The sequence below is a fragment of the Narcine bancroftii genome, chromosome 4, assembly GCF_036971445.1.
Source record: "Narcine bancroftii isolate sNarBan1 chromosome 4, sNarBan1.hap1, whole genome shotgun sequence".
NCBI classification, from domain to species: domain Eukaryota; kingdom Metazoa; phylum Chordata; class Chondrichthyes; order Torpediniformes; family Narcinidae; genus Narcine; species Narcine bancroftii.
Window position 1 is genome coordinate 219401035 of NC_091472.1, and position 13616 is coordinate 219414650.

Sequence of the window (13616 nt, forward strand, 5' to 3'; positions counted from 1 at the left end):
CTGCAAGCTCACACCAAGACACAAGAGCAACTTGTCCGTGAACTACTCTTTGCAGACGATGCCGCTTTAGTTGCCCATTCAGAGCCAGCTCTCCAGCGCATGACGTCCTGTTTTGCGGAAACTGCCAAAATGTTTGACCTGGAAGTCAGCCTGAAGAAAACTGAGGTCCTCCATCAGCCAGCTCCCCACCATGACCACCAGCCCCCCCCACATCTCCATCAGGCATACTGAACTCAAAACGGTCAACCAGTTTACCTACCTCGGCTGCACCATTTCATCTGATGCAAGGATCAACAACGAGATAGACAACAGACTCGCCAAGGCAAATAGCACCTACACAAAAGAGTCTGGAACAACAACCATCTGAAGAAACACACAAAGATCAGCGTGTACAGAGCCGTTGTCATACCCACACTCCTGTTCGGCTCCGAATCATGATTCCTCTACCGGCATCACCTACGGCTCCTAGAATGCTTCCATGTCTCCGCTCCATCCTCAACATTCATTGGAATGACTTCATCACCAACATCGAAGTACTCGAGCTGGCAGAGTCCGCAAGCATCGAATCCATGCTGCTGAAGACCCAACTGTGCTGGGTGGGTCACGTCTCCAGAATGGAGGACCATCGCCTTCCAAAGATGGTGTTCTATGGCGAGCTCTCCAATGGCCACCGAGACAGAGGTGCACCAAAGAAGAGGTACAAGGACTGCTTAAAGAAAGCTCTTGGTGCCTGCCACATTGACCACCGCCAGTGGGCTGATCTCGCCTCCAACCGAGCATCTTGGCGCCTCACAGTTCGGCGGGCAGCAACCTCCTTTGAAGAAGACCGCAGAGCCCACCTCATTGACAAAAGACAAAGGAGGAAAAACCCAACACCCAACCCCAACCCACCAATTTTCCCTTGCAACCGCTGCAACCGTGCCTGCCTGTCCCGCATCGGACTTAGAAGTCACCAACGAGCCTGCAGTAGACGTGGATACACCCCTCCATAAATCTTCGTCCGTGAAGCCAAGCCAAAGAAAGAAAAGAATAAGAAGGTCAAATTATTTCAACTAAACTCCTTGCCATCCTCCTTTGTAAACCTTGCAAAATTATTGTGGTTTAAGCTTAATATTTGACTGAAATTCTGGATTTGCATTTTGGATTAAAGGGTTTTAGTTTTAAAACATATTAGAAGAAAAATCTCCTTCTGTTTCAGTGTGAGATTAGAAACCAAGATGATTGACTGGTGTCAGGTTGAAACTCCTTGATTCAAATCTCCCAACAATAATCTGCACTTCTACAGCAACCTTACAGCAACCTTACTCTGCCTGAGGAGAGCTGAGGACATCGAGGGTTGGGCCTAGCACAGGGTTACAGGACCAGATGAATTTCGCCTGTAATTTTCTCACATTTTGCAAACATCAGCAGCAAATGTGAGAATATGCTTGCAATTAATTTGTCTGAAAATAGAGCAAAATCCAGGGAAAATTATGGGAAGCAGGTGCGTTCCTAAGGGACTTGGCCAGCTGATGAATGTTTTCACTAGATGCCTTTCAGATCGATTGTTTACTGTAAGTAGTGCATAGGAATTGATGGAAAAGTGGCTTGATGTCATGCTAGGCACAGTTCTCTGGAGGTCCCATTGCCAATACCTGGGCACAGCGACTGACAGTGTTAAATAAGAGTGTGAGAGTACAGTAAATCACCCCAACAGGTTCACAATTCGACATCCAATTCTTCCACTGACATGTCTGCCCATGCACTACCAAACCAAGGCCAGCCACCAATTGGAGAAACAACACCTTTGGCACTTTCCAACCAGTCAGCAGTGACCTTTCCTGTTTCTGATAAGCCCCTTTCCCCATGTTTCCCTTTCCCTGCCCCTCTCTCCTTTCCTCCAGCTCCCCACCCCCTTCCCTACCTTCTCCTTTCAGAGAGATCCCCTCCTGAGCCCACTAACCTCTCCCCATCCCTATCGCCTGCCTTCTACCCTCCCACCTTTGACCTCAGCTGTTGGCCTGTGTTCCTCTCTCTGCCCCTTCCTCACACTTTTCCTTCCCCCTTCCCTGTTATTCAGGCGCCTGCCTCACTTTGCTCATACCCAAATGCAGTACAATGAAGAGAATGAAACTGAAAATTCAGTTCACATATATATATGTATATATCCAGATAAAACTTCAAACAGTATAAACTCGGTTCCCCCTCCATTCCGCTGGATGAAGACAAAAAAAGGCATCACAAATATTTTGTATATATAAAATAAAAACCCTCCTAACCTACTCTATTGAAAAAAACTGAGCAAAAAAAAAACATCTGAGCAGCTTTCAAAGATAAGACTCTATCTCATGTGGAAGAGTGAGTACATCTCATCCCATTAGAAACATTTACATCAAATGAAATTAAGACATAAAAGGTCGGCATGCATTTTCCAATTTCACCAACGAATCAAATAGATGATATCTATTTTTTTTTTCTGAACCTGGACCGTAGTAGGAGACCCGTTGCTGAGTTTTCCCCAGCATGCTTGTGTGCTGCACAAGAAAGGTTGGAAGGGATGCATTGCCACAGGTACCAAAGTAGGCTGTGTCATTGAACTAAATGGGAGGTGGAGAGGGGGGGGGCAGCTCTGGCCATGATAAGTGTAGTCACAGCCCTGTTCCTCCCCAGCATCCTTTCCCAATCCCCACCCTCCTGAACCCCCAGTAATCTCCTCCAGTCTCCATCTCCTTCCCCTAATACCCACCTCCCTTCCCCACCCCCAGCATCCTCCCCCACCCCCCCCCCAGCATCTTCCCCACTCCCCAATACCCTTCTGCCTCCCCCCCAAGCCACTCAACCTAAAAAACAATATCGATAGTCCTCTCCATACTAGGGGCTCTTTGTATGTGCCGAACGGTGGTCCCAATTCCCACACCGGGTCTGTGACCATCCCTGAGGAGCTGCACGGCCCTTATAGAGGGGTATTGGGTGGGAGTCACTCAGAGACTATTCCTTCTTGGTGAGGGAGAGTGCCCTTCCAATGCCTCACTTCTAAGATAATGGTTCCTTTATCATGCACGGTGCATAGAGTTTCTTCACCTTGGTTTTCCAGAAAATGGGCACAAAGAGGAGGCCCTAGTCCAGCATCCCTATTGAGAAGATAAAGAGAAGCAAGAGAGAGTCCCCTCGGACGCACTGAGTGTCCGTGAATCCCATCACCTCCTCCAGTGCTCCCATCACCTCCACAGCTGCAGGCCTTCTGTCTGTTTCAATGGAGAACCTATGCTCCAGGCATCCGAGTCTCCCTCCTCGCCCCTTGATCCCAATCCCCGATACTATAAGGAAGCCCTCAGTTCCCGAGGCCCTTTGGGAGCTCAGCTTGCCTTCGGCACCCTCACGGATCCTGGTCCCAATGCCCACTTAAAGGTGATGGGTTAGATCAAGAGGTAGGGAACATGGAGCATGGAGCCACACTACTAGGCTAGTTGGAGATGACTCAGGATCCTGGGAAAAATCCCATGACTCCCATAGGCATTGATTCCCCTAGGCAACAGGGAGTCTTTTTTTTAAATTTCCCCGGCTTGCAAAGATTCAGTGGATAGTCAAAGTCTTTCTCCGTAAAAACGAAAGTGTGTAGACTTAAGGGGGAGGCAGACCGATCGAAAAGGGAGCCCAAGCAGTTACATATTCCAACAGCGGGTGGTGGGGACACAGAACAAGCAACCAGAGGAACTGCCAGAGGTGGATACCATTACAACATCGATAGGAAAGGTTTAGATCAGTGGTTCTCAACCTTTTTCTTTCCACTCATATCTTTGGCTTGGCTTCGCGGACGAAGATTTATGGAGGGGGTAAAAAGTCCACGTCAGCTGCAGGCTCGTTTGTGGCTGACAAGTCCGATGCGGGACAGGCAGACACGATTGCAGCGGTTGCAAGGGAAAATTGGTTAGTTGGGGTTGGGTGTTGGGTTTTTCCTCCTTTGCCTTTTGTTCGTGAGGTGGGCTCTGCGGTCTTCTTCAAAGGAGGTTGCTGCCCGCCAAACTGTGAGGCGCCAAGATGCACGGTTTGAGGCGTTATCAGCCCACTGGCGGTGGTCAATGTGGCAGGCACCAAGAGATTTCTTTAGACAGTCCTTGTACCTTTTCTTTGGTGCACCTCTGTCACGGTGGCCAGTGGAGAGCTCGGCATATAACAGGATCTTGGGAAGGCGATGGTCCTCCATTCTGGAGACGTGACCCATCCAGTGCAGCTGGATCTTCAGCAGCGTGGACTCGATGCTGTCGACCTCTGCCATCTCGAATACTTCGATGTTAGGGGTGTAAGCGCTCCAATGGATGTTGAGGATGGAGCGGAGACAACGCTGGTGGAAGCGTTCTAGGAGCCGTAGGTGGTGCCGGTAGATGACCCATGATTCGGAGCCGAACAGGAGTGTGGGTATGACAACGGCTCTGTATCCACTCATATACCACTTTAAGTATTCCCTATGCAATCAATGCTCTGTGATTAGTAAGGGATTGCTTAAAGAAAGAGGTTTGAAAACTACTGTTTTAATTTTTTAATTGTACCTCATTGACTCGTCATTTGCATGGTTTCATAACTCCAAAGGAAATGGGCCAATGACAATTTTTCTCAAGTCAAATATTCAGTAACAATTGGGTCTAGAGCAGTGATTCTCAACCTTTCCACCCACTCACCTACCACCTTAAGTAACCCCTTATTAATCACAGAGATTTTATGGCAAAGGGATTACTTAAAGTGGGAAGAAAAAGGTTGAGAGCCACTGGTTGAGAGGGAGGTGGGCCAGGCAAATGGGTCTAGTACTGGGGAAACAACTTGAGCTGAAGGGGCTGTTCTCATGCTGCATAATTCTATGAGTGTAAAATGTGGATTAACCAGTGGCCATTCAAAAACCAAACCCCCCCCCCCCCACTAAATATTCCCTTGCACAAGCTATCAAACCATCCAAAGTTCAAAGTTGAGATGATTTATTGTCAGAGTACAAACATAACATCACATCCTAACTCTGAGGTACTTTTACCTGCAGGCCAGGCATAATTTCTACTTACTGGTAGTGCACAGAGCTGTTCCCAAGAAAAGCTATCGAGATAAAAGAGAGAAATATAAACAAGGACGTGCAAACAAACTGTACAATACAGGAGATAAATATTCAATAATGAATGATGTGCAAAGGTACGAGTCCTTAAATGAGTCCCTGATTGAGTTTGTTGTTGAGGAGTCTGACGGTGGAGAGGGACCAGCTGTTCCTGAACCTCGTGGTGTGAGTCTTGTGGCACCTATACCTCTTTCCTGATGGCAGAAGCAAGAACAGAGCATTTGCTGGATAGTGGATCCTTGATGATTGCTGCTGTTCTCTGACGGCAGTGTTCCTTGTAGATGTTCTCGATGGTGGGGAGGATTTTACCTGTGCTGTCCTGGGCTGTGTCCACTACCTTTTGCAAGGTCTTACACTCAGAGGTCTTGGTGCCCCCATCCCAGTGCATGATGTAGCCGGTCAGCACAATTTCCACCACACATCCGTAGAAATATGCCAAGGTTTTTGATGTCATACTAAACCTCCACAAACTTCCAACCTGCTCCTGAGCTTTCCAGCACACCTTTGAACAGGTGGTCAAGCCATACCCTAGATCACACTGAACTCATGTGCTGATCAACAGCTCCCAGACAGCAACTTGCACTGAGACACAGCAAAGAGGGAGTGCTTATTTGCAAGTCAGCATGTTAAACTTTCTTTTTTAATTTAAAAAATAAACCTTATTCATTACAGAACTGTATCTACCAAGGTAACACAGTGCAAAGCACAAGCATACAGGAGAAACTCAGAAGGACATGCAGCATCTATAGGAAGTAAAAGGCAGTTGACGCTTTGGTCCTTGGCCCTTCAACAGGAATTTGGGAAAACAGGTAGATGTTTGCATAAAAGGGTAGGGGAAGAGAGAAAGAGCACAGGCTAACAGGTAAGAAGTCAGAGATGGTAATGGGTAGGAGGGTTTAATGATAGAGATCTAGTGATAATCTTGACCACTAGAGGGAGTCAGAGATGAGTTGTTACAGCTAGGAGTGGATTCAAAATAGATGCTTCCAAGAGTTGTGAGTACTTTAGCTAAAGTATAGTTGTTATAAAATAACCCATTTCTTTATTACAATAAAAAAATCACATGGTATGAGGGCTGTGCATGGTAGCAGGAGTGGAAGAAACACAGGAGTGTGCAGAGTGAGAATCAGTTAATAGCAGCAGAGAATATGGAGAGTAGAAAGATTCCTGATGTTGTAAATTGGAATGGAAATGTTGTTCAAACAACGATTTATGCTGTACCTGCAAGCCATTGGACTCAATAGTAAACCTGATGCACAGAAGATTGCACTACTACTTACCATGGCATGACCTCAAGCACTAGAGGTTTTCAACACATTTGTTTTTGGCGAGACAGCTGACCACAAGTCTTTAATAGCGATAATCAAGAAAAATCTCAGTGAAATGTCGCCACGCATCCAAAGACTGATGATGAAGCTACAACGTTATGCCTTTGAATTGGTGTATACACCAAGGAAACTGATTGTATTAACTGATGCGTTATCAGGACAATGATGCAGAATGAAGCACACAATGAGAGTTCCACAGAGACAGATGTGAATCTCCGCATGAACCTGATCACTGAATCTCTTCCCGTATCTAACATGAAATCCAAGAAGACTGCAGCTGAAACAGAAAAGGACACAGTTCTACAGAAGGTCATCTAGAATCTGAATGATGGCCTAGAGGTGAAAGTCAGCCACACTCCAACATCAGAGCTGAGTGTTGCTAATAAGGGTGCACGAGGGGCACCCTGGAATGGAAAAATGCTAGAGGAGGACCAGAACTGCTGTTTATTAGCCAGGGATAAATGCTGACATTGATATGGTTACAAGTCGTGAAGCTTGTTTGAAACATCACTCAAAGCAGGCAAAGGAACCCATGGTCATATCTGACATACCAGTGGAACCATTGGTGAAAGTTGGGACTGATCTGTTCCATGTGGATGGAAAGAGTTACTTGCTACTTATTGATTATATGTCAATCTACTGAGATTGTGCTGCTTCCTAATATGTCTGTGATTGTGTGATCATATATATGAAATCAATCTTTGTAAGACATGGAATTCCTCCAGTTGTCTACAATGACAATGGACCATGCTACAGCTGTAGAGAATTCCAGAACTTTGTAGAGTATGATTTTCAACATGTGATTTCAAGACCTCTGCATCCACTGTAAAATGGTAAAGCAGAGAAACGAATTTGCATAGTTTCTCAAGAAAGAACAAGACAGTGGCTCAGATCCTTATCTAGTTCTATTGAGTTACAGAGCTTAACCACTTGAACATAGTATGCCACCCGGTGAGCTTCTGATGGGACGTAGACTACACACCACACTTCCCTACTCTGCAGACCCAAACAAGAACAGGGATGTTGAAAATATCAAATGGAAACAAAAGCATCTGCAATGGAGACAAAAATGCAAACTATGACAAGTCAGCAAGAAGCTTAGGGCCATTGGCACAACATGACACAGTGAGACTCAGAGATTCCAACACTTGGGACAAAAAGGCCACCGTTCTGGAGGAAGTAAATCCAAGATCCCTCACTGTTAGAACAGAGGATGGTCAAATACTGAGGAGGAATTGAAAGAGCCTGCTGAAAACACAAGAGACTCTGCAGGAACAGTCAAATGCAGAAGATCCAGCCTGCACAACAACAGAAGAAACACCACCAGTGCTAGACAGTAGTGGACCAGCAGAGCCCACACAAGAACCTGTGTTAAGAAGATCCACATGCATTATAAAAGCACCTGATAGATGGAATCTCTAAAAGAAAAAGAATTGCACACTTAAAAAGTTTGTGCTGCTGATGTTTGTGTTTATGTTGTGTTAAACTTTACTTTGAAATGAATACTATATTAGTGTTTCATGTTGTTAGATTAAACATCTCAAGGAAAGGGATGTAATGATAGAGTGCTAGTGATCCTGACCACTAGAAGGAGTAGGAGATAAGTATTGCAGCTAGGAGTAGATTCAAAATGGATGCCTCCATGAGTTGTGAGTACTTCACCTGATAAATTATAATTATTATTAAAAGAACCTGTTTCTTTATTTCAATAAAAGAAACATTACAGACGGTAGAAGAGAAAGGTGCTGAAGTAATATGGGGAGAGGGCAGAGAGCTAAGAAAGGGGTAGCTCTCTTGAAGAAGGAGGAAGTCTTGGGGAGCTGGAGGGATGGAGACAGAGGGAGAGGGAAAGAGAGAAACCAGAGGAAGGGAACTGGAAAAGTCAGGCTTCCAGATTCCTGACGAAGGGCCCAGACCCAAAATGTCGTCTGGCTTTTACTTCCTATAGATGTTGCATGATCTGCTGAGTTTCTCCAGCACTTTTGTACATTGCACTTGACCCCAGCATCTGCAGACTTCCTTGTTTAACCAAATCCAAAGCCCTTTACATTCTGTTCATATTACATTTGGTCTTTGCATTCAGTGCGACTGGTTTGGTTCATAGTTGTGTCAGAGCACCAGTGATACTTCTGTGGCCCCCTGCATCAATGCAGCCTTCCATTATATGAGGGCTCTCTCCACACTCAGCCTTTCAATGTTCAGTAGCCGAAGAAGTCTGTGTTTATGCTGACGCTCGCATCTTGGGGCAAACTGAATGCCTGCGAAACAGTTGCATTGTTTGAGAGGCAGTCACGCAAGATATTCTCCCATTTGAAGGGATAAAAATGTGAGCACCCAGAGAGAACACAATCCAGTCTCCCAGATACATCACGCAAATCATTTAGACCTTTGAAGCTGCTTCTTTCAATTGCAAACTTCGACCTTTGTTTGATAATATCATCTTGTAATTCGAGAGGAGAGAGTAACGAGTCGTAGTTGAGAGGAAGTTCAAACAAAACTGATTACAGACGCATGCAACCTTTTTAAAAACCCCGCGTCACGTACCCTGATAACGCACCACATCGTGACGTCATGACATTCGGCTGCTGGTTCGCTGGAACTTGTAGTGCCACTACATGCCTCCCTCCCCAAGAACTGGCTCAGAAAGGTCCAGTTCATTAGTCTTTGGCAGCCGGCCATGCCATGGAACTGTTGGGTACGGCACAGGCCATTCTAAGTCAATGTGTGCAGGTTTTAACAGGTCCACTGTGAACGTTTGTTGTCCCCCAATGTCTAAGATGTATGTTGTCCTAGAGCTTCGTAGAACTTTATATGGTCCTTCGTAACATGTTTGTAGAGGTGATCTGTGTGCGCCTCTTCAGACGAAAGCATACTCACAATCTCCGAGTTCCTTGGGAATGAAGGATGATTGTGTGCCATGTCGAGAAGCTGGTATTTTTTGGAGCTACTTTCCTTCCTAGACCTGTCGCTTGCACAACGTCACTGACGGCACAAGGAGACGGGACAAACTCTCCAGGGATGACCAGAGGTGCTCCATAGATCAGCTCTGTGATGATGAGTTGAGGTCTTCTTTACGTGCTGTTCTGATGCCTAGTAGCACCCATCTGCTCAATCTGGTCCCTGTAAGTGAGCCATGAGTGCTGACTGCAGGTGCCTAAGGAACTGCTCCACCATATCATTGGACTGTTGATGATAGGCCATGGAATGGTGAAGCTGCATCCCTAGGAGTCTATATAAAGCACTCCAGGTGGCAGAGGTAAACTGCGGACCTCTGTCTGAAGTAACATGTACAGGCAGACCGAAACAAGAGACCCAGGATGAAACAAAAGCTATAGAGCTTGACTCAGTTGAAGCATTGACCATGGGAACTGCTTCTGGCCACCTAGTAAACCTGTCGAAGTTGGTGAATAAATATCTGAATCCCCTAGACACTAGGATTGGGCCGACGATATCAATGTTTACATGTTTAAATCTGCGCTTTGGTGATTCAAATGACTTTGTACCTTCGACTTCTGGCAGTCCACTCATGTCCTCCCCTAGTGAGTGAAGTCTTTCTTCAGACCGTGCCGGATGAATTTATCAGATACTAGGTGGACCGTTAACTTAATGGAGGAATGCAATAGGCAATGAATGGCATTGAAAATGTGGAGCCTCCACGAGGTGGGAACGATAGGGCGTGGTTGTCCTGTTTTGACATCGCAAAGTAGCATATTGCCCTGAGGTCTGAAAGCAGGTCCTGGAGCTGCAGGTTTGTAATGTCCATCTTGTAGTCAGACATCTCTGCACCTTGCCTTTGAGCCTCTGTGAAATAGTCAACAGCTTGGGAAAGAGCACATACTTGTTGAAAAGTGGCATTGGATTGAGCATCAGCCACCACGTTCCTTTTTCTGGAGATGTGCTCTGTCTTCGTAGAGAACTCCGAAATGTAGGATAAGTGACACTGCTGACAGGCTGACCAAAGGTCCTAAGCTTTACCAAAAGTGAACATTAATGTTTTATGGTCTGTAAAGGCCATAAAGTCTCTGACCTCGAGGAAGTATCGAAAGTGCCTGAACACCAGCTCCTTATCGAAGGTGCTGTACTTGGTTTCTGCATGGCGAAGATGTCGGCTGAGGAATGCTAGTGGCTTCCATTGTTCATTCACGCATTGTTCTAGTACTCCTACGGCCATGTCAGATGCATCTGTCGATAAGGCAGTTTGTGTGTCCATTCGCAGGAGACTCAGCATGGTTGCACTTGCTAATGCATCTTTAGTCCCCCAAAAGGCTTTTATAGTTGTCTCCGTCCAGCAAAGTTCTTTTTTATTCTGAGACATCAGGTTGTAAAAGGGGCTTCTTGACATGTGCCGCAGCAGGAATAAAATGGCAGTAAAAATTTACCATCCCAAGGAACTGTTGGAAACCCTTGAGCGTTGATGGTCCAGGAATCTCATGATGGGCTCCACTTTAGAAGGAATCACCCTTGCATGTGATTCTGTGTCCCAGGAATTCAATGGTCGGCTGTCTGAACTGGCACTTTGCTGTATTAACTGTGAGCCCGAACTCTCGCAAGCGGCTAAAGAGTAAACGCAGGTATTTTGAATGTTCTACATGGGTGTGGCTGGCAACGAGAAATGTCAACGAAGTTGATGAAAGTTAAGTCCATGCCATGCCCCACTGCACAGTTTGCACAGCATTTTTCAGCCCAAAGGGCATCCGCAAAAATTCAAAAACGCTTCTGTGTTAACAGGTATTTGAGAAAATCCTGGCCCTGTAATGATTTGCTGTAAACTCTTGTATGTGGGGTACAGGATAGTGGTCTGTTGTTGTTGCAACACTTGGGCATCTGTAATTGCCACAGGGTCTCCAGCCTCCTGTGACTTTGGGCACCATATGCAACAATGACTCCCATGGGCTATCTGTCCTGCGTATAATGCCTAACTCTTCCATTTTAGCAAACTCCTGCTTCACAAGGTGCAACTTTTCAGGCAGCAGTCAATGGACTCTGGCATATACAGGCAGTCCTTGGGTCAAAATATGGAGGCTTACATATTTCTCAGTAGCACTGGAGAACTGGGGATTGATGGTGTCAGCAAAGTCTTTGAGGATTCTGGCAAATTCGTTCTTCCTATATGTGAGGGCATGCAAGTGCAGGGCGGGTAACTTTGAATCTCCAAGGCAGAAGGTTTGGAATGTTGTGCTGTCCACCAAGCGCATCCTTTCATATCCATCATTAGGGATTGGGCGTGGAGGGAAGTCTCCTCTCAGCAACAGTCGGGATATGGCAGAAAGAGTGATCCTCGACGTAAACTTGCTGCCATCGAATTTCAAGCCATGGATCTTGTCCCATATATATGGATAGAGCTGTTATTTACAGCCGTGAGGTTGGGACCTGCTTCTCTGGTATGAAGGAGGAAGGAGGCTAACCTCCAAATCAGCATCCACAGGAATTTTCATGCCAAGAGCTCGACCCATACATAAAGCAGACTGTTATGGTGGCCAGCCATCATAGCCATTATCAATGGCTGGTCTGAGTGTTTCCTGAGAAACTACAAGGAGTACGCCATTTGCAAGCACCACCACCCCAATGTTGGTGATAGAAGCACCAGCTGCTATTCTTTGAGTCACATATGTCCTTGGAGATGATGTTCTCATTGTTGGAGCATGATGCAGCATTTATTTCGATGGGTTTCACATCCTGCTGCTTCGCGCACCGCAGGATGTCCGCCTGTGCAGTCATTGCTCGAGGGTCGCTGCAATCCTCGTTTGATAACATGAGGCAGGTGTGTACTGGCAAATGCTCTAGAAATACTTGTTCAAAGAGAAAACACGGTGTGGCCGTTTGCCAGTGCCAGTGTCACCCATAAGCTCTGAAGGGGTGCAGCTTCCCAGGCCATCAATGTGGAGGAGCAACACAGCTCGCTCATGCTGGAAGAGCTCGTAAATACACAGGAGGAATGCTTTCAGCACGGCCGGCTGTGTTCTAGTCCAAGCCGCTCACCACATGGTAATACTTGGTGGCGTAAAAATAATACTTTATTTTCTGATGTAGCATTGTGCCTCTGCCTGTCCGAAGCAGACCTCAGGTTGCGATGTCCAGAAGACAGGCAGTTTAAGGGATACTGCTGTGCTGTCCATCGCTGGTCCAAAATTTCATTTTGGGCCCGTTGGGGTCACCAATTGTAGCCACTGATGTCACAGAGGTTAATTCGAGAAGAGAGAGTAACGAGTTACAGTTGAGAGGAAGTTCCAACAAAACTGTTTACTGACGCACGCAACCTTTTTAAAAACCTTGCGTGACGCGCCCTGATGACGTCACCGTGTCATGACAGTCGGCAGTCGGTTTGCTGGAACTTGTAGTGCTGCTACAATCTCAAAATACTATTCATGTCCTGCCTTCTCCAAATGGCACAGTGTGCAGAATCTATTGGTGGAATATCGAAGGAGATCGTTCCTTCCTGTCTCCATCTGAGACTCAGCCAGTTGCTGTGCCTCTTTTGGGTGAATGAACTTGTAGTTTCCACTACCATCACTTGAGGAAAATCCCAGCTGACACCCCATTGCACATTAGGTGCCCATCTGCCTGGTGTCATGTTACAGTTGTACTCAGCTTGGTGTAAGATAGCCCATGTCCAAATTAGCAGCAGAGTTGAACTTTAACGATTCAGCCCATGAAACCTGTGCCGTCCAATTCCACCCACTTAACATGCCAGGCACTGTTCACTTTTGGAACATTGGAGCGTGGGAGCTCCCAGAGGTCAGATATCAGAAGATTTATTGTCAGAGTACACACATGACATCGTATGCAACATCATATACAGGATTCTTTTTCCCGCAGGCGAGGTAGAGTAACTTATTGGTAATGCAAAGAAAAACTGTACACAGCATACACATGTAAACAGATAAAGAAATGTAAATAAACTGAAATGCAGAGAATTTTTAAAAAGTCAAAGTGCAAAAGTAAGAGTCCTTAAACAAGTCCCCGATTGAACTCCTTACAAACAGCAATGGATTCAAATCCAGGTGGCTCGTACTGTAATAGGAGTGCGCTAACCTTGCCACCTAAGCTCGCTCAACCATGTTCAAAGATGTTTCATTCACCTGGAAGTGTTTTGGGCCCATGCTGGGGATGTGTTCCTGTTTAAGCTACATGTTCAAATCCTAAGAATCTGCTGGTTATGAAAAGGACTGAATGATTATATTTTCCTTCCTCCATCCTTTCCCTTCTGCTCTTCT

At 46.0% G+C, this 13616-nt stretch overlaps 1 protein-coding gene across 4 annotated transcripts in view; it reads left to right on the plus strand.

Moving 5' to 3' along the window:
• The window catches only part of LOC138761594 (receptor tyrosine-protein kinase erbB-4-like), a 910121-nt gene that overhangs the window by 715024 nt on the left and 181481 nt on the right, over positions 1–13616 (plus strand). The gene's annotated exons all lie outside the window — the stretch shown is intronic.